The sequence below is a fragment of the Agelaius tricolor genome, unplaced genomic scaffold (assembly GCF_023055355.1).
Source record: "Agelaius tricolor isolate 1412-34295 unplaced genomic scaffold, bAgeTri1.0.p SCAF_3, whole genome shotgun sequence".
Taxonomy (NCBI): Eukaryota; Metazoa; Chordata; class Aves; order Passeriformes; family Icteridae; genus Agelaius; species Agelaius tricolor.
In genome coordinates this window covers 44278751-44306619 of record NW_027269263.1, presented here as the reverse complement: position 1 = coordinate 44306619, position 27869 = coordinate 44278751, and the positions used below count along the sequence as shown (strand labels likewise).

Below are 27869 nucleotides of genomic sequence, written 5' to 3'. Positions count from 1 at the left end.
AATCACATCCCAAATATTAAGGAGTATCTTAGGATTTTCCTTCAATTACCTTCCTAGAAAATGAAGAAATCTTTATTAACTTAAGAAAACACTGAACATCTTCTTCAAAAACAATTTGGGACAGATCCAGTCAACTCTCAGAAATACACAACTGCACAAACACACATGAAATTACTAAGCACATCCAGTAACAGCCTCCATGGATGTGACAGTCTGTCTTACAGAGGAGCAAACTAGCTGCTCTCAAATATCCCAGTGTTGCTCCAGGTGCTTCTGCACAGCTAGAGTTCATCTAGGAAAGAGAGGTCTCTGGGGCAGAAGCTGAAGGAAAGAGAGGATTTTTACAGGGCATCTAAAGAAGTAATGCAGGAGGTGAATTTGACCAGCAAAGGACAGAGTTTTACTGGAAAGTTCCACATCCATGCAGCAGACTGGCTACTACTGTGGGACCTGAGGAGGATGCAGGAGATGGCACCTCCATGGTATCAACTGCCAGTCACTCACAGCTCTTTGTCTTCCCTTGTCTCGAGGCTGGGAACAGAGGTCAAGTTTGCAAAATGAAAAAGAGGACATTAAATCACATGTTCCATCTTCTGGGATCTTTTAAGTACTGGACAGGGCATTCAAGTTCATAACAATTTAAAAACACTGTCCTATAAAATACATTCAATCCATCCAATATATAGCTTTTTCAGGCCTAATCAATCAAATAAATTTAAAACACCTTTAATGAAAAATATTTGTGAGTTGCAAAAATAAAACAATGTGATAATTCTTCTTCAGATCTCTGTTTCTAATAATGTCCAAATATACTGTATTCAGAAAATTTTCTAGAGACAGAGAAATAGCAACCAATTTTGTAAAAGCTCAACATGCAAAAAATCAGGGGAAAATGTCACTTTACTGTAAGAAACTGGACTATTCCATTATACTTGAAGGATAAGTAAGTAACTCTGGGACTTCCACAATAGGACAGCTTCCCTTGGAAAAACAAATAAGCAATAAGCAGGTGTTCAGATCAAATTTTAGGGGCATATTACACGTGTGAATTAAGCACTGACCTGGGAAAAGATGTTCTGTGAAGGCTCAAGGGCTTCAACATATGCTCACTTAGCAAACAGCTGCAGCAGTTAAGGCTGCTCCTTCCCTTTCCTTCCTTTCCCTACTGTTTGCTACCCTCCCATCACCAGAGCTGCCTGCTGCCACAAAAGAGCTGGCAAAGGGACCAAAAAAATGACCATTTGTTGTGTACCTTTAGTGCAGACCAAGGAGTATGGTTCAAACTGTTATGAATTTTCTATGGCATCAGCTGGGCATCCTTTTCACATTAATTTAGTTTCCTTTTTGACAGGTTGAAGAAGAGAAGCAAGAAAAAAATGCAGCTACAAATTCTACTGGAGGGACAATAAAGAATTTGGGAGAAAGGGAAAAGATAGCAAGAACTAAAGTACCTGTTCATTAAATAAGTATGTGCTTTAGTTAAAAGGATTATCAATAGGGGTGGATCCAATACTCCTACAGTGACGATGAAAAACTTACAAATGAAAATGCTTATATTTCACATTTTTATAATAGTATTGCTCAAAAAAGCAAATGTAAAATGATTCTGTCATGAGAGAAAACTTTAAATATTTTTCCATTCACTCAGTAATTCAGTTCAACATTTCAGCCTTATTTTAAAAAATAAAATAAATAATAATGCTGTCATTCATTTAGTCCACTTATCCAGCAGAGAGAAACTGGCCTGAGGCAAAATTTCAGTGAAGAAGTTTTGTTGGTTTGGGGTTTTTTGTTGGTTTTCTGTTTGTAGTTTTTGGATTTTTTTTTTGCTTATTTGTATGTTTTTAAGAAGAAGGAATCTTAGAAGTAAAATTCCATATAAGAAGGAGGTGAGGGATGATGATGCAAAGATTACAGACCCCTGAGTTTAATCTTTTAGAAACAAGTAGCAACAATCAAATTTGAGAAAAAAATACATCTACCTGTATCTAAAAGCCTTTGACTGGACTGAGTAGAAATGTTGTATATGCTATAGGTCTAATTCTTTATTAAGTGATAAAAAGAGAACTGGATTTGCATTACATCATGAAAATCTAACTTAGAGCAAAGAGAAAACTAAGTAAAAATGAATGACAAATGGCCATGTGAGAATTTTAATCTTGAAAAGAAGAAAGCTAAATATTCAGCAACTTGATGGTAGCATGCAGATAATAAATATTAGTTTCAAATTAGCTGCAAAACATTTAGGACATGAGGTCACATGTCTTTGTCATAGCACACTATCCATCTGCTCTAATTTGAAGTGTTTAGTAAATAGCTTCACCCAAATAACACAGAATGATCTTCGGCTGCAAACTCTTACAGGAACTATACATCCATATGTACCTCAACAGATCTAAAACAATATTTAATTTAGTTTCTCAAGTAGTAAAGCAGTTTGTTAAAATTACAGTCCATTTCCCATTAGTGCTGTTACCTATAGAACTATACTTAACCAAAGTATACCTATTCCAGAATTAATTTTCTGTACTTTACATACTGAGGTACCATGTCCCACACCTTATTATTGAGAAGTGACATATATTGTGCAAACTATATCAAGCAGTTTTAACATCTGAAGCCTTTGATTACATGCATGGTAGTTGTTTGCCTTTTTTTTTTTTGCAAAACCTTCACTGGATCTGTCATAATTAAATGAATTTATATATAGGTACTCAAATCTATATGCTTATGTTTGGATGTAGGACCAGAATGACCACATGAACCAAAAAAACCTGTTTTACTTCCCTAGACAAGTCAAGCTCAGGGGAAAAAGAAGTTTCTTGAAAAATTAAGTTGTGAACAATCGGAATTTACCAAAAAAAAAAAAAGGCAGTTAAGCACAGTTTTCCCCACCAAATAACCAGTAAAAACCTGTATTCTATAGGCTGTGACTGACAACAATTACAGCTAAATAGCTGTTTTACAGACTACATTCAAAATTCTGAGGCCTAGTTCCTGAGGGACAATGATCTCTGTCCAGTTCCTAGATGACAGCAGCCACATAAAAAAAAATCATTACCTCTTTCTTTCCTAGATCCCATAATGCATTTTCCAGAGAAGAGAAGAAATCACTCCCCAAGACAGTTAACAAGTACCACTTACAAACACAAAACTCATTTAAAATCAGCTTTTTAGGGAGGCTAACTCTCAAAGCAATCAAATAAACATCTATTCCATTTCCAAGATCCCATTTATTTTCAGGAATTACATGTGATGCTATTTCTTCCATATGTAGTTACTTGTACTGAATTGCTTTCTTTATTGCCTACATTCATTTTTTTTTTTTAATAAGGATTTAAAATAGATAGGTCATAACATTTATCATAGAATGATTTCTCGATAAGGTAACTTCAAAGCATGCCAAAAATACAGATAAATTTTTTTTACAAATAATTTTTTTTTTTTGTACTGAAGAACATAGGAAAGAGATGAAAATCAGAATTACTTCAGACACAGTCAAATAAGAGACCATACTGAGGAAAACAGCACAAATAAGTCGTTCTGAGCAATATGGAAAACTACATTTGATTTTTTTAAGTTTTAGACAAATCCCAAGTAAAGTAAACTACTGTTGAGGCTTCCTTTTCTCTTGATAAAACCAGCTTTTATTCTGTCTAAATCAATCTGTGTTGGAGTGCTCACAGGCCTCAGCATTTTTTCCCAAAGATTGTGCTAAGGGCATAATGGCTTTACAATTTAACTGGAAAAAGCTATGAGAGAGAGAAAAGTCTACATAACACAGAAATGAGCACGGATTCTTTGTCTTGGACCTCCTATCACAGAAAAAATCCAAAGCAATTCTATGTATATAATTAAAAGCAACTAAATTAATTTTCTCTGTTCCCTCCAAATGGCAAGACTTCAAAAAAATTTCAGACATGGAAAATGAAAGGGTTAAAACAGGGATAGATTTTTTTTTTTTTTTTCATTTTCAGATTTGTGGCTTCTATTCTGTCCCAAGGAAAGACAAAGGTGTTGCTGACCCTTTTATCATACTGAATGAACAGGAGGAGCACCATGGGTAAATGTTGAAATTTCAAGTCTGGAACTGCTTTGAGAGCATTGAGTTTGGCCACATACAGTCATCAGCAAGAAAGACCTGGGGCCAGTGCTCTGCCTTATCAGCACAATAGAGTAATTTTTACTCTTAAAAACACATAGAGGATGTGAAAAAAAAGAGAAGAGTATCTGTCTGGTCGCCTGTCTGTCTCTGCCCCGACACGCGTAGGGTGGCTCTGGGGCCGCTCGCGGTTCAAAGGACCAGGCTGGACTCCTCAATTTTTCGGTCTTCAGATTGTTTAGTATTTCTTATCTACAGAATTTTCTCTTTCTGCCCAGCCGAGGTCTAACCAGCAAGGCAGCCCAGGGCACTCTGACCACCCATGGGGTGGTCGTGTCTTTTTATACTAAAAACTACATACATCATATTTACCTTTATTTCCCAATACCCTTCACCCATATTAGCATGTGCACCTTCACCATGGACCAATGCCCAAGTGCCAACATCACCACAGAAAATGGATGACAAGAAGAAGAAAGAAGGACAAGACACGCCCTGATCCCTCCATCTTGTCTCCATAACCCCCGTACCAAAACCCTAAAATCTCTATCTCACCCTGTAAATACATCATCCTTGCACCATTCACTCCCAAGTGACTCTCAGGTCCTCAAACAGGTGGCACATCCCTAGAGGGATCGAAGTCAAGCCACCAGACGCTCCTGGCAACATCCCAGGATTTCCGAGCCCCCCAAGGGTTCTCTCAGTAACTCTGGACACCCGGAGTGATGTGCTGAGTTCCCACAGTACCATTCATGCTCCTTAGGTTTATTCACAGTCTCACTGAAAATATGATTTTGACCAATACCATCCCTGCCACTGCATACATCAGCACAACTAGCTGTGTATTCTGGCTAACATTTAACCTGGAAATCTACCCTTACTATGTTTTCCTGGTCTGTCAACTCACCCCTGCAGGACATTTTCAAATAGCTCATTCAACATTTATTCCTTACCCAATATTCATGAAATCTCTCTAGTATCCCACCCAAAAGTACAATAGCACAATCTTTTACAATCCATTTCTTCAATTTAAAAAATGAAATAAAATTGATTCAGAACATCTCTCTCCTCTCCACTCCAAAAAAGAACAGATTTTGTTTAAACATAAAGAAAAAAGAAAAATTAGTATTGGATATTTAAATGACTGTGTTTTCAAGTGGTAAACCAAGGCTGCATCTGCCAACTTTGCTGATATTTTTTTAACTTCTTTTGTATTTATTTCCTTTATTAACTCTGAGTTTGACATAACTTATTATACTAAACTAAAACACAGGTGTGTCTTGCTTTCTGGAAGAAATGGCCCAACTAGTAAGAAGGAGCCCATTGGTGTGACTAAAAAGACCAATACTCATTTTCATCCAGATAAAAATAGAGTTATATGTCATCTATTGTGTCTTGAGACACATATTATTATGTATTGTCTTCTTTCTGAAAATAGCAGAGACATACTACAATGCTCATGCACAGAAATTCTTTATAAAATAAAAATGTTGAGAAGAATATTTGGGACTTGTTGACCATTATGCTGAGCAGTTTGTCACAATAACTTTAGCACCTCATAGTTCTTGTGTATTGTATTGCTATACTTTTAGAAATGTTTGGGCTTTTTTTAAGCAACTTTATCTGTAATATTCAAAATTATGTCACTTAATGATTACTAAAAAGCTATAAAGTGACAACCTATTTTGCATTTCACAGAATTACTTTCTCAAATACTGAACTCACTCTTATTTATTTAAATTACATTTTAAGAGACTGGTTATCTATCACCACTCAAATTATCAGAAGCAATACGAAACTAAAATCAGTATATCCATTACTTTTATATTAAAAATAATCTCTCTGTTTTAGAGAAGTAACAATTTAAACACCAATGGAAATGATATTTTCAACAATTATAATTTTGGTAAAAGCCATTAACAGTGTAACAGCAAGCCAGTAGACACCTTTTCCTGGTATATTGTGCATAAAAAGTATTCCCATCTGTTTCAATGCTCAGGCTTTTTCATGGGCTTAAACCTGTCAAATTATTCCATTTGATTTCAGAGAATTCTCATATGGCAATCTATTTTATTTACTTTATCTTCAATAAAATGGTTGAGTGAGCATTAGCAACTCTGAGACACAAGTTTCAATCAGTCCTCTGGCAAAGGCGTCAATCTACATTAGACCTCCAGTGCTGTGAGCTGCAGCCAGAAAGCTGCAGTGAGGCAGGGCAACACAGAGTGAGTGAGCAGGACCTAATAAAGCAGCAGTGGAGAGAGAGAAAATTCCCCCCAGACACCACCACACACGGCTTATATAATGTGTGTGCCTAGTTCAACACACCAGTAGCTCCTTAATAAAGCTGACAGCTAAAAAGGAGATTCAGACTCCAACTTCATTTTACATGACAACTACAGTAATGGTCCTCTGTTCTCAAGCAGGCCACATTTAGAAACCTGAATTCAGTTCAGTTAAAAATTAAGAGTTCTCACCTCTCCCATTCATGTCACATAGGAAAAAGAAACATAAAATTAAGATGCACACCATTTTCTCCTCATTTCATACAGCTGAAAAAACACATCAGGTTTCAAGTATTTTTCCCTTAAAAATTTCTGTGCTAGAAACCACAGAACGGTCAATGTATTTAAGCAATAACTCCTTTTTCAAGACAGCATCATTAACAAATAATTCCAACAAATGTGGAGCATCACTCCTAGATGCCACAAAAATACCTCCCAAAGCACAAACTTTGTAATAACTGATGCAAGTCCATGTTTTATATGGGCTGTGAAAAACAAGATTATTTCAACAGTGTTCTTCCCAGCAAATCAGACCATTAGGACTGTACTCATTGTTTAGTTGAATTGAAAAGCTGGCCAGTTTAAATCCATAGTTTGACATTATGTATAATCATAGTAAAAACTTACTGCCTCATATTTCCAGGTCAAATTCAATTCTATCAATGTGCACTACTTTTTGACAAAAGTTGACTTCAGGTTCCCCCCAATCACCAATTTATAGCTACTCAGAATCACCCTGGAAAGATAATTCAAAATTCTAAAATAAATAGGGTCACTGCTCTAATACAATTCAATTAAAGCATAAAATACTGTTTATGTTTCAGATGCTTCCTGTTAGAAACCATATCCCATCAAAGCCCATCAAACCCCATCTAATTACTTCTTGCAAAGCAGATACCATCCTTCTCTTCCAGCATTATGCTGTATACCCTCCTTTCATTCACTTACACAAGTATTAAAACTCCTTTGCCTTCTGAGCAGACGTGTGAAAGGTTTAGATTTCCTTGTGAACAAAGTTCATGCCAGTCCATTATGCAGGCAGTGGAAAACATCATATCTCTCACATGTTGGTCACCAACATGGTCACCAGCAATGAGTCCTTAGATACCTTCATGAGATAGTCTTCTGTACTAATCTAACAGTATAATTATCTTTGCCCTCTACAAAATAAACATATGCATATAGACTAAACATTTCATAGTATCCAAATGCATGCATATACATGCACATGAGATGTGATGTTTCAAGTTTTTGTTTCCTGTAGTACCAGAAATAAACTGGAATGAGCACAATGTCACCTCTTCTCCAAACTGACAACACAGAAGAGCTAGATCAATTTAATAATCATTAATACCAGCACTTATTTAGCTTTTTTCAAAGCCTAAGTAACTCAGAAAACATAGATGTAAATGCATCACTAACAGTCTCAATACTGTCTATTTGAGTCATCAGTCAGAAAATAGAACACGTTTTCTTTGCTTTCACATTTCTCTGAGCACTGTCTCAGTTTTTCTAAAACTTATTCCGATAGAGTTAAGTGATTAAAAACCAGATTTTCTTCGCCCTGTTGATTAAAAATGTACTCATAATTGCAATTTTATTTTTATGCATATCTATCACTACATTTATAATTGAATCTCAGTTTTCAATCATTTCAAAGACACCATATCCTGCCATAAAAAAACTATTGATTCTAAATACCATACTGAAGAACGAGCATTCAGAATTCATTACTGTTTCCTCATTGACTGCAAAAACATTCCTTCTCCACTTTCACGGACTGCAAGAAGTAGAGACCAATACTAAAAAGGCCAAAAAGATTTTGGCTTCCTTTACAGAAAGCATTTTTATAGAATATTAAAATTATGGAAGAAAATAATGGGGGAAGCAGAACAGCAGTTACTTTCTTTCATATGCTTTAAGTTTCAGACATACTGGAATTCAATAAAATTATACTGCCAAAATACCAGAGTTGCACAACTCAGTTACACTGCATTTTGCCCATTATTTGTCAGAACATAGTAAACTTCCAGAGAAAATATCCTTTAAAAACAAAAACACTCTTGCTGACTCAACAGATTTCAACTACAGTTTCTACCAAACTCCAGCTTCTATCAGATTTCTAAAATACTGACACTATCAAAAAACTATCTAACATAACTACATACAAGTTACACCATTTAGGCAAGTACAAATAAATATGTCACAGAAATCCAGCCATATTTCCATTGCTACATAGAAAGCAAAGAATCTGATATTTCTCACTTTTTTTTCTACTGAATAATGAAGAAAACCCCACTGTTTTGCAAATAAATATATTACTACATACTAACATACAGTCATGTAAAGGTTTGCACATGATAGCAGTAATATCTACAGTTTCCCTGTATAATGCTGTATATCCTTTGACTTACAACACTGCTACACCTAACCTTTCTTCTTTTCCTGGCTTCACCATATTCATACTGTAGCCTTCCAGCCAGTGCCTTAACTCCTTAGAAAAAGGTGAAGTTAAATCAGAATAAAGGAATTTTCCTTTCTTACTACCCAGTGAAGACAGTCACAGTGAAACACACACCAGAACAGCCTTCTTTTACCCTACTTTGAACTAGGTCAAAAAGGACTGTTCTTCCTCAGAGAGGGTAAAACTTCAAAAAAACTTGTTATAAACACAGTTTCAGGACTAATTACTGTCATAATCATTAACTCCTGTGGAACAGCTGTATTTTCTTTCCTTCCAGATTCATCAATACATTAAGATGGATATACCAATATTATGGAGTATATAGGTATATCAGAGTATCTAGTAATACTTTAGCAGTTGGTACACATGACATTATTTGTATTTACATATTTTTTTCTAATTCCTGGTGTACGCAGAAGAATTTGGTCTGGTTACTATTTTGGCAAGTTTGTTGTACCCTGTTGACATCTGTATCATAAAAATGTAGTATCAGGCCCAATTGACCATATTTTGCAATTTATATGTTAAAATATTGCCTAAAAACTTTGGATTTGAAAACTTCTGGGAATATTCTCAAAAAATTTTATACCTCGGTAGGAAATGTAGAATATGAACAACTGCAACACTCAACTTTTTTTTTTTTGTTGCAATAACAATAATGAAAACCCCAAAATAAATGTGACTGCCTTGCTAAGCTCTCATCTTACACTAACTTCTTCAGGATCTCCTTTTCCAGTCTAAGTGAAAAAGACCTGATAACCACTTGTACATGATGCACTGAAGACAGCTGTGAAGGTCTGGAGCAAAGCAAGGTATTCAGTGCAGGCATGCCAAGGCTCCAGTGGCACTGAACCCACTGACAATGTGCTGTCCCAGGCAGGTTCAGCCTGTAAACACACACAGCAGCTGAAATAAGGCTTGATCCTATGTCCTTGACATCATGGCATTCCTGGTTACCAAAGGAATAAAGATCATCCTAGTTTCAAGAAACAAGGAATATCCAAACTCAGGAATTCTTCACTATTTATTATAATGTATTTGCCTTTTAAAACTTGATTTTTCACAAGAGATACAGTCTAAAACAGTTTTCAAAACAAATTAGCCTAATTATCATGCTCCTAATACAGCTGATGTAATGAAACTGTACAGTGTAAGTAAACTCCAGAGTTCCAGAGACCTTGGTGACAGAACCATGGTTTCACCTGTTTTCATGAAAAGGTATGTAGGGAAATGCTAAATGAATCAGATATTGTCTGCTATCTAGTCCCAATACAAGCAGTCATACATCTCAATGAATCAGGGAAGGCAGACACCACCTAGTTGAATTTGGATTGGTAAGCAAGAACTGCAATTCTGGGACAAAAGGAAGTTGCAAAAAAAAATTCTCTTTGACTTGTGATGATTGATTTGTACTCACCTGCTTCTTCTAAGCCTCAAAAAGATCTTTTAACTTCAACCTTGAACTGAAGTGATGTCCAAGATCAATTCTAGTGCCACAATCCTGACAAAACAGAGAGAAATGTTTACAGCTATTTAGAATCACTTAATAAAACCAACATAGAATCTGGCTTAATCATTCCCTCTAATTTGTTCTCTTAACAAGTAATAAGATTAAATGCAGTCCACAAAGAAATATAATTGTTCACCAAGTTTCTTCCATGCAGGAGACAGCTAAGGCATTACTCAAATTCTAGTCCTGTGTTTTTATTCTATTTTTATTATTGTAGTAACCAAGGGCAAACAAAACAAAGGCTTCCCTGAAGTAGTTTGTTTCAGGCAGAGAACTGCACACAATATCACTACCAGTAAGTCCACAGGGTCATCTGAAGGAAGGGACAGAAGCTGGGAGACAGCATGCCAATAAAATTTAAATCTGTATGTGTGCTAGGAAGGACAAAAGGACAAGCAAAAAGGGAAAAAAAAAACCAACCAGCTTTGAAGCTGAGACTGGAAGACTGCAATGAAGAGAGAAGGTTGGACAAGGCAGAAGAAATAAAGAACACGCAGGTCTGTAGAACATTTATATTACACCTATGCCTCAGCACATTTCTCTTTCCTGAAATCAACTGGCACAGATAATCCTCCATCTATGTAGGATGTAGAATAATTCTACACCTATGTAGCCTAGTCACATATATTCTGAAACAGAAGGGCTCCATAAAAATTGTCTAATGGAGGTGGTCAAATAAATGTCTGGGAATTTTCTGGAACAATGTTAGTTTGCAAAGACATTCACTGTGGCAGAGACATGGAAATATTTTCAGGCATTGTTTAGTTTACTAATACAGACACGGACTCAATGCCTGAAACTCTGCTACCTCTGAAGTAGATCCTACCAGCCTCTCGATGGTGCCTCTTGGCAATTCTCTCTTGCTGACAAGGTCAGACAGAAGCAGGCTGAAGAGTAAAATGAATGTAAAATTTTTTAAAGAAAAGACTTCTTTCCCACAGTTTAAGAAAAAAAAAAATCTGTGTTCCAACTGGCATTATTAATACACACTTTGTTACAAGATGTTTGGACATTTAAAAGAGCTGCAGTTCTAACTGCTTCCTTTGTTTGTAGAGTGTAACAAAACCTGCTGGGAAGGTCGAAGTTCCTAGAAAACTGAAAGCTACCTGGCAGCCTCTGTAGTAGAGCAAGTGAAGAAGGGAGAGCAAAGAATGACAGGCTGGAGAAATAAACAGTACATGAAACCCCTGCACAGTAGGACAGCACTGGGAAATGAGAAGGATATCTTATGAGCTTAATACAAAGCAAAAAAGAGAAGAAAATGTTAAAAAACAGGTAAGAAACCTAAGGCAAATATGAGGCAGTGAAGGTGGGTGGCAATTCTTAAAAGTTTTTGAAAAGTAAAATATGTGTCAATGAAACTTTGCTTGATGGTCACGTGGTCACCGTGGATCCACAATGTAAATGTCCAACCAACCAAGTGAAAAGCATTCATCTCACTGACCTATTTCCCATTAAAAGGCTGCAGTTTTGCCTCTAAATAGCTATGCCTCTGTCTTTGAAGTTTCTTGTGCACCTGAATTCTAGACCTAAATATACATTACAGTTACTTCTTCAACATTACATCTTGTTGACAGACAATATGCAAGCCTCAAATGCGAATATTCTGTATTTCTTTTTTTCCTATACTCCATTACACCGAAATACTTTCAAATTATCAGTTCTCTTAGCTTGGAGTATATCAAACATCACAGTCTTCATCTCAGAAATAAAGCCAGGACAGTCAGTTATTATACATGAAATCCTGTACCAAAATATGACCCATTTTGTTGAGATAAAGCCTTTTCAGAAGAAATTTTTCATTGTAGTATTTTTGGTAATTAGTCTTAATATGAAAAAAAACTACAATCACAATTTTATTTGGTCTATTTCTGGATTTCTATACTTGTTCAGAAATCAATAAGAAATATTTAAATTGGTGAGGATGGCACAAAGTAGGTGTGACAGGTCACAGACAGATATCAGGTCTTGCCTACCAATTCTCTTTTTAACTATGCAAATTTTCATCTTTAGAATCTTATTTATTGACTTGTGTCATTTATGCCACACTTCAGTGTGGTTTACCTGACAAAGGCAGAAGACTCCTAAAAAATAATATTACTTCCGTTATAAATTTTGATTTGTTTTGATTTTTGTTAGCATCCTAAAACCTGGATCTGAATCATTCCAGTTATTCCAGTCTAACACTAACATTTCTCTACCTTCCACCTGAGCTAGAAGATTCCATCCCTTGGGCCCCAGCAGGTAGAGCTTTAATTGTTTATCTATCCCCTACTGACAGGGCTTACGGAGATATCTTCCCGTTCTCCAACATCTAACAATTCCATCTGAGCCTTAAAAATTTACAAATTCACACACCTTGTTAATCGAAGCTTTAAAAGCATCCTGACAGAATGTTAATTGTCATAGTTGTGTCAGAAATCCCTAGAATACTTAATTAAAATGAAAGTCAAATTCATTCCTGGATGAAGACTTAGAAACTTGACTTAAATAAATACAACGCCCATGTGCTGCAAGCTATTTCTTTAACTCATTCATTTACTTGCTGCCATCACCTCTTAGCTTATTCCACATTTAGATCACAAATCATCAGGATAAGTTTACCTTTTATATGTTTGTACACTGCCTCCAAGATAATATTTTGATTTGAGACAACATGGTTTTATTCTTTATCCTGCCTTAATGGTGGTCTTTGGTATTTTTTAAAATGTAAATAATCCCACCAAAGTGCACTACAGCACTTAAGCAGGTCTCCTGTTTGATAGATCAAGTTGCCATGATGTGTCACTATTTCAGGTAAGACCTGCTTGTTCAGAATTCTTCTAGAGTAAAAATGGTTCAAACTGCATTGAAATGGGTATCTATATAAAATATTCTGATGAAGCACTACTCACCAAAGCATGCAAGAAAATTTTAGAACCTGGTTGAGGGCTATCTATTGTTAATATTAGGTATTGCTTTTTTTCAATCAGATTGATTGAGCCGAAATCACCACTGGTTTCACTAAAGCAAAAATGACTTGCTGAAGAGACTGTTTAGTATTTTAAAGACATAAACATTCATTCACTGGTATCTGTAGCTTCCAACTATCTATCATATAGGACTCACACAATTAAAAAAAACTCTTAATACATAGTAGGACTTCTGTACAAGTCTTAAATTGCACTACATCAATGGGTCCTGAAATTTATTTGAAAATACATCACTTACAATCTATAATATATAGCTTCTAAAAGTACGAAAACATGTAAATTTACCTAGCAGACTGTGTATTTTAATTATATTTAAACTACTTCAACACATTAATTTAAACTACAAAAAATACGATTTTTGAAGAATATTATATAAACTGCAGAACTGCAAATAGTAAAGAGACACCTCCTTTTGTCCTGATTCCAGGAATTCACATTTCTGTGATAGAAAGATACTCAGAAGCTCATAACCAGATGAGCACTACTGAATGTCATTATAATTAACAAGAACACACAAAATTCATTAGTAGCTATGTTTATAATCAGTCCAAAGTTAAATGAACCAATGAAAAGACCTTCATACTACCATGATCTCATCAGCTAATTTTTACATACTATTTTACATTACTACTTAGACAAATGAAGGCTGGCTTACATTATCAGTGGGTCCAAGTAAAAGTTCTGTGGAGCTGGGAGAAGCATATATTTTTTCATGCGGCACAGAGAAATAAATCAATTCCTATATGATTCTTGAGCTGTCAAGCTTCCCCAACTAGGTATTTTCCAATTTTTTCAATGCTATGTACTTATAAAGGTTCACATTATATTCTATATCACAAAAATTATTCTTGAACTTTTACAACATGGAATTTCCTATACAAAACACCCATACACCATTAATCCATAAAACATGTAGCTGTGCAAAGAAGTAAACCAAGTATATTAATAAAATTTACAAAAAATAATTAAAAATCTAATATTAAATGCCCTGGAAATTGCCCGGTGACAGAAAAATGTCCACATGGACTAAATGCATCATCTACTTCCAGTGTGTTCCATCCACTGTGCAACTGATGCACAGGTTGCATAAAACTCCTCTTGGGGAAGAGGGCTGGGGGAGATGTTGCTCCACTTAGGTCTTATCCTAATAAGACTAACAGGACACCAATCACCTGTACCCATCAAAGCCCAATGGAGGAAATGGAGCCAATACCAATGAATGGGAAGCCTGGAGTGATGGAAAAATAATCCCTCAGTCTTTTCTTCCAAAATAGTCACAGCAACATTGTCTGAGTAGTTGGATATATAGGCTAAACCATCCCTGAGGCAGGTCTAACTTGCTTGACTTGCCCCTACATGATAGATAACCTGTGTTGACACCAATCTTTTAAGTATGCATGATACCAATATCGTATTTATAGAGATTTCTATCCAGTGTGCACAGATACCATACCTTACTTTATCCTCAGGCATGTCTGTCTTTCCTCTGAAAGCATATAATTTATTCTAAGACAACTCAGAGAAAAGCCAATTTCCATTTGTTGAATTTTCTTATTATAAGAAACTGCAACAGTCCACACTAATTGGGGGAGAAGAATATAAACAAAAATATGAAAGCAATTAGCTATTCCTAAATAGTTTGTTCTACAATACCACTAACACAATGGCACTGCAGTCTTGTGAATTACTTACAGAATTAAGATGTGTTTCCCCCTTTTTCTCCTGTGATGTGATTGGAAAGGATTCAGAAATGCTATCAGATAGGAATGTAGAACAACTTTAGAAAGTAGTATCTCAAAAGTGCACATATAGGGTGATCATCCTGAGTTGTCTAACATATATAGTTTGTTCCTTTAAGGAGACATATGTATAGATTTATGACCTGCAAAGACAATGTTGAAATCACCTGACCCTCCTGCCATGATGCACCATATCACAGACTCTCCCACTCACAGAGTGGTTGACGAGTCACGGCTGCATAAAGCATCTGAATTCAGACTGGGTCACTTTGTACATTACACAGATGCATCTCCAAACTTTCAAGAAAGGTGATTCCTTCCCTAAGCAACCATTTCCATCGCATAATCATCTTTCGACTGAAAATCTTTTCCCTTCTATTGAATCAAAACCTTCACACAAGTCCCATACATTCCAACTGTTCCTACACATAAAGGGCAACCCTCACCCCTCTTTTCTGCCTGAGCTTGCATCCATCCATCCCTAAATCCCAACTTTCTAGTTGTTCTGCCATTTAGCAGTTTATTCCAATGATACCATCATTCTGGATCTACATGTGGAAGTCTAGATCCTCCTGTTTCTTTCCCACCAACAAAAATCTTGTCTAAATAAATATATTGAAAATTCAACAAAACCAACAACAAACATAGATAATTAAAGAGTTACAACTTTCAGGGAGAAAAAGAAACAATAAACTGTGTGAAGCCCACACCTACAAACAACACAGAACAGGAAACCTAACACACACACACACTCCTTGAGCTCCTAAAGACCACAAGAAAACAGACAAAACATTATGATAAATAAGCCAAACTGTGCAGAAAAAAATGAAGAGGTGAAAAAAAAAAAAAAAACAAAAAAAACCCACAAAACAAGCAAACAAAAAGTTCCAAGATAATCCGCCTGTGCAGCTTCAATCTCCTTACAAAAATGTCACTATAAAAATAAAGACATAAATTGTCTCACCAATTGCTGTCATCTCCATTAACTGACTGTTTGCAGCAACTCAAAGTGTATGTTTTCTTCTTTGGCTGAACAGCAGGTAACCCCCTTATCAGCATAGAGCTTCCTTGAGGCTTCCACAGCCCTAACACATCCTCAGTTTGGGCACCTCAAGAACTGCTAAGAACTGCTTACATTGCTTAGGAAGTTGCTTCAATACTGATATGAGCACCACAGTTAGTTACAGATAATTGTCACAAACTAAATGTCTGGAAGATGACTGGATCCTTGCAGAGGTCCCTGTCCTAAACCCAAAATTTTACATGGCTTCATTAATTGTGTCTTTCACAAAGAACATAATTGGAACAGAATTATGTCCTTGATTTCTTCTCAGAGACCCTGCCTGGTGAGCTGAGTGATAGGTCTCTCCAGAAGATTCCAATCACACATCTCCATCATTGGTTCTTGATTTCTTATTCAGAGCTAAATTGGCCTGCAGAAGGAAAATTTTTACACATAAGCCAGTCCTCCTTGCAGGCACAGCAAGTCTTCAGCTATGCTGTGTTTTGATATGGACCACTTCAGATTACTGGGCAAGTGTTACCATCTTATTGCAAAGCTCCCATACCTTCAGCGATTTCTCATGGACCTCTCCTCGCAGCTCTCACTCCTTCTCCACAACTCAGCCAACAAACTCCAGCTCTCATCTCACCTAACCCCACCCATTTGTAGCACTCCTCATCTCATTGGACACAGCTGTGGCCTTTTAAGGGCAGGCCTGTTGCTAATCTTTGGTGATTAGTACAGCTGCAACTCCTCAAGAGTGAGACTACCTTCTGCACTATCTTTATTTTCTTACATTCTATCCCTCCACGGGCAAGCTCAAGGATTCTTTTTTGGTTTCTTTTTACTCATTAGAGAATGAGTGCTCATGGTTACCAGATCCATCTGGCAGTCAACAGTCCATTCATGTTCAACAACCCAGAGACTCCCTTTCAGCACTGGCCAAGGCAGATGACATCAAGAAAGACATAGGCTATAAATATAAGCCATGCTCTGGACCAAACCCCCAAAGACACCTGGGAAACAGAACAGCTTCATAACACTGAAAAATGTCCCTAGAAGTGGGGCAGATAAATATTAGGCTGTTGGATATTTCTGCCTGTCCTGAACAAGCACATCACATATAGGGGTATGACTCAAATTTCTAGCCACAGTCAATAACTGCTTTGATGTAGATTAGAATGTATGCCCTTGAAGGGGCAACAAAAGCCAAAAAAACTCTACCACCATTTCAAAGAGGGTCACTGAATAAAAATGAGTAAGCTTGTTATAAGGAAGAAAAAAGAATCGGCTGCAAAAGTCACATTTTTACAGGTGGCACAGAGACTGATTAAAGACACCTTTTGCAAGCTCAAAAGAAATGCATACAACCTACCAAAAAAGACTGAAAAAATCCAGAGAAGGGAGCTGTCATGAACAAGTGGGATGAAGGAGGCTATTAGAAAGAAAAAAAAGCATTCTTGTAAAAGCTTCAAGTTGTGTCCAAGTAAGGAAAACAGAAAGTATTGTAATCTTCGGAAGGCTTAAACATAAAACACAGTCCAGGGTCAGAGGCCTGCAGGACCAGCAGCTCCCTACAGGCTGGAGGCCAGAAGCTGTGGGGGCTGTCCATGGTCAGAGCAGGACCTTGCTGCCCTTGGCCAGGGAGAAGAGCAAGGCCAGAAGGTGTGGGGGCTGTCCATGGTCAGAGCAGGACCTTGCTGCCCTTGGCCAGGGAGAAGAGCAAGGCCAGAAGGTGTGGGGGCTGTCCATGGTCAGAGCAGGACCTTGCTGCCCTTGGCCAGGGAGAAGAGCAGCCCAAGGGGCAGCTGGGGGCAGCCCCAGCCCACAGCACACTCAGTGGAGATGGCTAAGGCTCGGGTCAGAATCAGGCTTGGTGAGGAGCCTCCCACAGACACCCATCAAGGGGCTTCTGCTGAGGCTGGCAGAAAGCAGGAGCCACTAAAAACCTGGGGTTTATCCACACCAGAGAAGACTGGAGAAGTTACTAGGCCAGACGTCCTCCTCAGAGAAATACATGAGAGGATCTGTCTTAAACTGAAGTGCAATTAGAGACCATGAGAAAAAAAGACAAACTGAGCTCTAACAGGTTATTATTAGACTGGAGTGTATCCATCCCATCAACAACTCTAAAGGGACTTCAGTATGAAACTCCTGAACTTACAATAGAAAAATGCCTGCTTCAAAATGCCTTAAAATGTAACAAAGGTGGCAAATATGAAATCAATCCTAAAAAATCTAGAGAAGCTCCAGAAAGCTCCAGATCAGTACACATGGAGTGCACACTAGACAACTTTCTACAGACTACAATAAAGTTTATGTGCATGTCAATATAAATGACATGTTGTTTAGGAATTAACATTCCAGTATGTAAATGGAAGACACGCTTTGGATTATCTCAGTTTTTTTGAGAAGTTACTGAGAACAAGGACAATGGAGATCCCCTTGTAAGTCATGTATTTCCAAAAATCATTTTAAAAGCTTTCTTACCCAAAGTCTCTAAAAGAAACTAAGCAACATGGGAATGGGATTAAAAAAAAAAAAAAAAAGATAGGTATAGGTCCCTAAAAATTTAAAAATTAAGAATTTAAAAGAGAGAATATTAGGAATAAGAATAAATGACACTTTGCAGTATTTCCCAGAAGGATATCATAGAATCATTATTAAGGTTAGAAGAGATCTCCAAGATCACCATGTCCAACTTTTGTCCAAACACTACTGTGCCAACTAAACCACCGTGACAACTAAACCATAGCACCAAGTGCTATGTCCGGTCATTTCCTGAACACCTCCAGGGATGGTGAGTCCCTCATCACTTCCCTTCTCATTACAAATCCTGGACAGCCTTTGCATGAAAAAATTCCTCCTGATGTCCAACCTGAACCTCTCCTGGTGCAGCTTGAGGCAACTTCCCCTAGTCCTGTTGCTGCTTGCCTGGGTGAAGAGGCTGATCCCCACGTGGCCACAGCCTCATTTCAGGCAGCTGTTGGGATGGTCAGGCACTGGAGTAAGTTGCCCAGGGAGGTTCTTGACTCCTCATACCTGGGGGGACATTTGGGTCTGGCACTGGGTGATGTGGTTTAGTGGTTAAGGGGTTACAGTGCTAGTGCTGAATGGTAGTTGGACAATCTTGTTATCATTCTATGAACTCATTCTATAAATTCTATGAAATTTGAATGTATGCAGGATCCAGATGCTGCCTGCAAATTTTGGAAACCGCCTCACATACCTGCAGAACTTCAATACAACTCTTCACACTCAGTAGGATTCTGCACTTGATCTCACACTAAATATATAGGTATCTTCTACAATTATTTTTTAATTACCTTTTGGACAATACTGTTAAAGAAGCAAAACACCTTACCCTAGTGATTTAAACCAAATGGTGAAAGCCAAAGAAAGAGGGATCAAATATTTCATTTCCTAAGATAATAAAGTGTGTTTGTTCATAAAGAAGCAAAGCTGAAGAGGGACTTTTAACAAGGGTTATGTAGTGATAGGTCAAGAGGCAATGGCTTGAAACTGAAACAAGGCAGATTTACATTACAAATAAAGAAGAAACTCTTTACTGCAAGAGGGATGAGACGCTGGATCAAGCTGCCCAGAGAATTTGTGGCTGCCCTATTCCAGGAAATATTCAAAGGAACTTGGTCTAGGGATAGGTGTCCCTGTCAATGGTAGCAGCCTGGAACTAGAGGATCTTCAAGGTCCCTTCCAGCCAAACCACTCTAAAACTATGAAGGGTCTACAAATGAGTGCAATCCCTTTACCAGATTGAAAAAAACCCAGCAGTTTTCTAACAAATTATGGGTTCAGGTTAATTTAGGCATTTATACTAGTTCTCATTTCTGCATTAACTTTCATAATAAATGACAAAATTCTCTTAACAGCCTCCTGCACTGTATGATGTACTCGTTGCTCATGAAACATAAAACTTCTATCTGACATATACAAATCAAAACATAATGGGAATGTAGATAGCTTTTATATTTTAAAAGCAGTAAATTATCTTGGACATTTATTATTTTTATGCTTATCTTGTGACTTTCTTCAACCCATCAATTTCACATGAATAAAATTACCCTCTTACAAACAGCTTCAGGCATACAAACTCAATATAAAATAAATACAGTAAAATATTGATAAGCTAAATTATGTAGCTTTTCTTTCCAAAATATTAACATATATTTTATCTTAAAGAGGGATGATTGAAATGCATAGGGTAAGACAGTCCAGGCAGATAAGAACTTTACTTCAAAAAGATACCATGTCATTACTTTTGCTGGGAATTTCAGTTGCTTTGGCTAATGCAGAGTCAACAAATTTTAATTTAAGACAATTGACTTTATAGTATCCTGTGGAAATTTCTGTCAGAGACATGTCTGCTTCCAGCCACTCCAAGCCACCCACCACAGCCGAGTGCCTCAGCTAGAAGAGGCCTAGGAAAGGGCAAAACCAACACACAGGCAGAGGATTGGTGGGGGAAAGTGTGAGAAACAGCCTGAGAACACCAGTGAAGGTCAGTGAGCAGGAAGGTGACCTGGTGCTGCCTGAAGAAAGTGATGCTTTCATTATTTCTCACTACCAAAATATATTTTAATTGGAAATAAATTGGATCAATTTTTCCTAGGTCAGACCTGTTTTGCCTGTAACAGTAACTGGTAAGCAATTTCCCATGTCTTAATCATAACCCATGGACTTTTTGCCATCCTATTTTCTCCCTCCTGTCCTATTGAAGAGGAAAACATGCAAGCAGCTGGCCACAGCCAGCCCAACACTGACCTACTGACCCCACAGAATCACAGCACTGGACATTTTGTTAATGCTTTGAAGGACATTCATGTACTATAACATTGTGAAAACTTAATGCATTTATTCTGGAAACTGATAGCCCTAAACTGTGAAATTAAGAAAATGCAATTTAGCATAAAATTTTCCACTGAGATATATATGGTCCACAATGTAACATGCTTCAAAAGTGTTTCCTGTAGTGCAATGTATATAACAGCATCCCAAGAAAAAAGATTTTTGAAACTTCCAAATCAAACAGGTCAGAAATTACATGTTCACGACTTGTTTCTGTAATGAACTCAAATATTGCCACAATTGCTGAAACTTTTCTCCAAAAAAGACTAGGTTACACAGAATTTATTTTAATCCCATTGCAACAAACAATTGATACGTACAATAAGCCCTTTTAGTAAAAGAAACAGACTTTTCTTGCTCCACAAGCAAATTTAGCAAATGAAATGGGAAATATGTCTGTTCAAACTGAAAGGAAAACATGATAAATGGTAACAGAAGTCAAGTGCCATAAGCAAGAGGACAGTAGGAGCAAGCTGTGAAATCCAGGATATGTGCTGGTGGAAGGGGAAAAGAAGAAAATAACAAGTCAAAGAACTGGCAGAGAAGTGTGTCACTTCTGGGTGTTGTGGGTTGTAAATTTTAACTACACTGGGAGAGCTCTGACTGCACATGTGACCATGTAAGCACAAGGAAAAATGTATAATTCCAGTAAATTAAAAAGATCAAGTAAGTTGATATTGAATGGCCTCAGATGATCTGTCACACCACAGCACACGCACTTCAGAGGTTACTCAGCAGTAGCTCTTCCACCTGTCTCTTTTCCTGAGTCTTGTGCATTGATTAACAGGATAAACACAAGCAGCTGAAGAGTTAAGTAATGAAAGCAGAAGAGAGGAAAACCTAACGAAACACAGATGAAGGAGAAGAAGACAAAAAATAATGGGAATAATGAAAGAATAAACAGAGGAATTGTTAAAATGTGTGTGAAAACAAGCACAAATATGTTGGTGTCAAAGGTAAACTCAAAGAGATTAAAGTCATGGATTACTGATGTCAAGAAGCATTTATTTAAAAATGATCCTGCTGCCCTGAACTATAATACAAAAAGGACCCTTTTGAAAACTGCCTGCCAGCAGTCTTAGAAAGGCCTTGTGTTGTGTATTGCCTGGGGGAAATTTAAGCTGTCCTTGGTTTAAAGCAATTGAAACTTTTCAGTGAAATACAAAAAATAAATTTAATTTCATGTGATGTTACCATTAAACACTATACTGTAAGAGGTCCTTTCAGAAATGTGACTACATGGAAAAAAATTTCAGGGTAGCTCAGGACTGATGTAACTAGGCTACCCTTCAATAGCAAAATTCCCATTGATTTCAGCAGAACAGATTTAAAACCAGAACTGAGCACTTTTGAAATTCCTTTATTTATGGATTCTACAGCTGGAATTCATTCAATGCTGTCATATCTATGACTCCACCCTGACTGCACACTTTTCAGTAGATATGCTATTAGGAGAAATAAATATAAAACTGGGAACTTTTCAACTTCTCTGACTCAGCATTCTATTGACTCTACTGATTGTAATAAAACTCTTTGCCTGAGATAAACAAACAATATCTGCCCCCTCATTTATTCAAAGTACTTTCTATGAGTCTTATATTGCAAAGAATAAAAAATCTCTTCTCTTGCTAACTCCTCAAACATGTCAGGCTCTAGAGAGTTGCCACAGAGTGTCCAAGGTAATCCCATCTGGTCGGCAGCTGTCACTTCAGAAGGGTGCAGGTCTCCTGTGTCATATCTGACAGATGACCTCTCAGGTTATCTCAGATTTGCAGGACACATAATAAAGCCCACCCTGTCAAGTATAAAGCTACTGGGCTACCATCGCCACGTTTTACATTCTTTTTGCACGGCTTCAGTAGTGGGCAATTATAGCAACATCTAAATCTGGTCAAGTAAATCCTTACATTTGGAAGCTCTTCTAATGTTTAGCCATGGAATTCCATACTTACCTTGCTCTTTTTGCATCTCATTTCCTTTTAGAATGAATTTATAAACCACCTTCCTGCTGCCAAACTCTCCATATGATTTATTAAACTTTAGCCAAACAAATTAATATAAAATACATGCTAATACTCATTATTAATAATTGAAAAGCAAACACACAAATTTATTTGATAATTCCAACTTTGTTTTTTCATGGGCCAGACAGGTATTGGAACAGAGTTCACTGACACACAGCGAAACACATATATATTTGCAAGATATTTTCATCTCTTTCATTGCTGAAGTCAATAAACTCTGACCAAATTCCAATGGCAAATTCTGTTTCTTTTCTTTCAATCACCAGAATGTAAAATAGAAGGACTTTGGCTGTTATTAACTGTTAATTCCAACAAAAGTTTAAGTTTAGTGTTCTACACCTGTATGTTATATGTGAAGAAAATAACAAAGCAACAGAGGACCTGAATTGTTTGAGTAATTTAGGTGGAAGAGAAAGTACAGTACTGCTGTTTCATTTAACAGCTAAGTTATCAATTCCAAAATTTCCAGAGATATCAGGTATAAACAATTATTTAACACCCTTCCCTAAAAAATTTTCATCCAAGTGGAATATATATTTTCTACTTTTTTCATATTTCTTCACCCTACTTTATCATCACTGCTTTGATGGAATAGAAATACCCACCAGCTGCAAATAGTATAAAAACCTTGGATGGCAAATACAGCTAATGGACTACTCAATGCCATTCACAGATCAGTAACTTTAGTGTAAATCATATTTACTGAATTCTAAAGCATGTTTATGCACCCAAATTTTACAAACCCTAACACAAGTCAGAAATGTTTGCAAACAGGAATTTCTGAGATGACTTTTGCAGTTATGACTCACAACGTTTTCCATTTCTAACTGCCATTACAATTCTGCAATTAGAAAAGCAATCAAATAATATACTGACAAAAATCTGCAGCTGCCATCATGCTGTTCATGACAGAAATATTTTGCTGATCATTGAAGTACCCATCATCATCAGATGTATTATGGAACCTCTCTCTGAACAGGAGGCAACTGAAAGATATATGGAGATGATGCAACAAACCAACTTACTGTAAGTTAGAAGAAATAATACAGTTGCTGTAACACAAAGAGAAGCAACTAATCTAGTGTAATTAGAATTTTTGAAAACATGTTTTCCACCAGAATATTCTACATGTGCCTTCTGGGCAGTGCACTCCAACAGGAACTCAGGATGAGTCTTCAATGAGACCTTTACCCCCAGGACACGTAGATGGGATTGGGGAGCAGGAGAAATTCACCACTATCAGAGAGAGCAGGATGGGGCTCCTCTCAGTAACAGGTATCTGCAATCTTCTCACAAAAATGAAACCTCTAACTATAAAAATTTTCATCATGGCTAACAAAATATGACAACACCAGCACACCAGATTAATAAAGTAACTCAAACTAGATGGGATGATCAAATTCCTGTTGAAAGCAAAACTTGGCTTCTTTTTAAAATATGTTTATCAACTTCAGTAACAGAGAAAGGTCACCTATCCATTTCAGCCATGGGGAGTCAAGCGGCTGCTGCCTCCCACCAGGCACAGATCACCTGGCTTCACCTTAAGAACACAGCCCGACTGTAACATTTTCTGTAACACCAACATCTTTTGCTCTTTTACATGAAGGTATTTCTTTTGTGGACCCCTGTAGCATTCCCTGTGTTATTACAACAACTTTTCCCCATGGCAGACCAAAGAGTAGCAGTAAGAGCTATGATTCTATGAAAGGTAAATATGTGTAAGGAACAAGGACTATTGTCATTATGGGATTAGCAACATAAGACTACAAACACCTCTTCCAACTCTTCCTAGAGTTGTATCACTAGAACTGCTGGGTAGGCAGGAGCAAAGCAAATTTCCTATTCTGCCTATGGTATGAAGAAGGAATGAGAAAAGAACAATTAATATTAACCTATTTTAAGATACACTAGGTATCTAAACAGTAGTTGTAGCAGTAGTTGTCCTGCAGCCTTGAGAAGTCAAAGGGCTGTGCAGAGAATCACGCCTCCCAAAAAAAAAGAAAATAAAGGTGGATGTCTTCCTCAGCTTCCTCTTACTGGTTCTGAGAACTGTGTCCTTAAAAAGGCCACGTTCTCATAGATAAGCACCAGAAAGTTGAACATAGTCTCTGGTTTTGATGTATTTGCAGCTATTTTAGAGCCCAATTAACTCTTCTGGCCCAGTAAAGATCTTGCTTTGCTTCGCTTCTTGCTGGAGAACATTAGTATGGTATTCCTTTTGATGCCCTGAGGTGTGCACTAAGAGAATCACAGATCCTATACATTGCTCAAGCTCCAAAAGAACAAATTTCTCATCAACAACCAAGACCCTGAGTTTGGAGTCACTCCAAATGTGTTTTTTGATGCCTTTTACTGAGGTAAATCAAACTGCCAAGATTGGCAAGGGAAATGTGAAAATATCTCTTCTGCAGATACATTTTGGATCATTACATTGTATCAGAGAAGATAATCTTAGTAAGGCACATATGAGAGAGTTCCCATTTAAAACTAAAGACCCACTTTTCCTATGTGCTATACAGACAGCAGAAACACAACTTCCCAGAGACAGAGGCTTAAGTAAACAAAACCAGAAGAAAGACAGAAGCAATAATAAAACATGGTATCAGCCAGCAATCAAAATGCACATCATTATTTCTTAGTAAGAGTTAATTTCCTTATATGTTCACTTTAGTCTTGAAAGAAAAAAAAAAAGATGTATTTAATTGAAATCCTCATTAGCTTTTTAGACATCATCTTTTTATAAATCAATTGCATTTTATTTATATGGATATATTTGATATTTTCCCTTCCAGTTTTTCTTGTTACTATGTAACAATACTAAAAGCATAGTGAGCAGTACTTACATTCAACTTTTACCTGTTTCAGTTCTTTAACAATCAGATTTATAATAATCCTTCCCTATTGAAATACTTTTACAATATTCATACATTTCTTTTACAGAGATGTTATTGTTGCTTTCTATAATTGTTTTTAAAAGCGCTTTTATTTGAAAATATAGAAAAAAGAACAACTAAAACCTGTCAAACAAATCAAGACAATTTCTGCTAAAATGCAAACATTCTGTAATTTTTACATTTTCCCATATTCTATGATTTCCTGTGATCTTGAGCATTATGTTTTAAAATATTCAATTTATACAACACTCTTACCCTACAATTTAAACTATTGCAAGAACTGCTCACCAGCATAACCACAAACACAAGTCAGGAGTGACAAATGCTGCATTCATCCATGAACAAACAGTATTTGCTACTACACTTGTAGGGTTTTCTCTGTTATTTTTAATGATGATAAAATTTAAATACATATAAATATAAATATATATATATATATTATACCTGAACATATGACATACCATCAAGCTCTTCACTTTTGCATATTTTCATGGTTGAAGAATAAACTCCAGAAAATATTAACCACCCACAGAGATCACCTTGACATGCTTTTGCTGCAGAAAATAGAACATTATACAAACTACTGAAGCCTGAAGCATACTCAAAACATCACATCCTATTTGTAAAATGCACAGAAAAAATAATGGGATCAGTAAGAACATTTAAAAAGTAATGTGTTATATTCAGTTTTAACTCTATAAAAATGAGACTTCTCAAAAAGCAGGCATACTTATTTTTAACATGATCAGATTAGGCTGAATATAAGTGTTGGATAAACCCTTCTTAGTTTTACTCATACAAAGACATTTAGGAGTAACATTAAGCCCTATGCATAAAAATATGTATGCCTTACATGAAGACCAGAGGACAATCTACTGGAAAACCAATGTCTGTACATGAAAAGCTGGCAACCACACCAGAATTTCCTAAATCCATATTTGAAAGGAATCTAGTATAAAATTTAACATACTTTGAAGGAAAGTAACATTTATGAATCTAAAAATTAGATTTTAGATCTACTTAGATTAGATCTACTTCTAATCATGACTGTTCTTGACTTCAGAGAAATCAGTGTCAAGGTTCAGGACGTACTTCTTCCTCACAGGTTCATGAAAACTGCTACAGAATTTCTGGCAATAAAAATAGGGTTATGTAAATTAAATCCAGCTATGATTTTAAATAATTGTTAAAGGAATGGCAAAGAAAAATATGACATTATAATTATGGTAGTAAAAAATTTACCTTAATGGTTCAAGAGAACCCTTCCTTACTGAGGGCAATACAGAAAATTACACAAATTTATTCTGAATATTAGCATAGAGAAAGGACAGATATGTAATACAATCAGAATGTGGACAAATAATACAATATTGTTTCATAAAAAGTTTCATGTCCAAAGATCTTTTACTTTTCATTAATTGTGCTCCATTCCATATTGAAAAGGGAAAATATGCATTATTAAAGTGTGCTGCCTGTTCTACTAAACATATTGAAACTCCTATTTACTTTGAGTCCTCAATGAAGAGAGCAACACAAAATAAAGAATTACATGTGTGAAAAAATATTGCTACATATATTCAGGTGTCTCTTAAAGGAAATACTGGACAAGAATGAAAGCACTACCTATTTTTCCTAGCAGGAAATACAATTGAAGCACATAAGCAGGAAAAGACCCACTAATTGTTGTAGTGAATTCACTGGCAAGACAGAAGCCTTTGTATTTCACTACAGGGAGTATTGAGATACTCAATAACTTGATGGAATTCAGTAATTTTACTTGGGATGTTGCAAAAAAATCTATTAGATTATACTGTCTAGAAATGTTAAAAGGACTTCTGACATTCTTACCCCAATATGGTCTTTGTATGCTGGCAAAAAAGAAAGGGAAGGAAGGAGCAGGGAGGAGAAAGCTCAGAGAGGAAGAAGGGAAGGGACAGGAGAGGAGAGAGACACAAACATACCTCATCTATTTTAGCTCACTTAAATCTCTGCTACAGTCTGTCTCATACA

The 27869-nt window shown here is 36.6% G+C and overlaps 1 protein-coding gene across 6 annotated transcripts in view; it reads right to left on the bottom strand.

Moving 5' to 3' along the window:
* The window catches only part of FOXP2 (forkhead box P2), a 406074-nt gene that overhangs the window by 275735 nt on the left and 102470 nt on the right, over positions 1–27869 (bottom strand). For all 6 annotated transcript variants that reach the window (XM_071423678.1, XM_071423677.1, XM_071423679.1 and 3 more), the window contains exon 3: positions 10269–10352. The gene's annotated coding sequence lies outside the window, so the exon portion shown is untranslated. The remainder of the gene's footprint in view (positions 1–10268; positions 10353–27869) is intronic.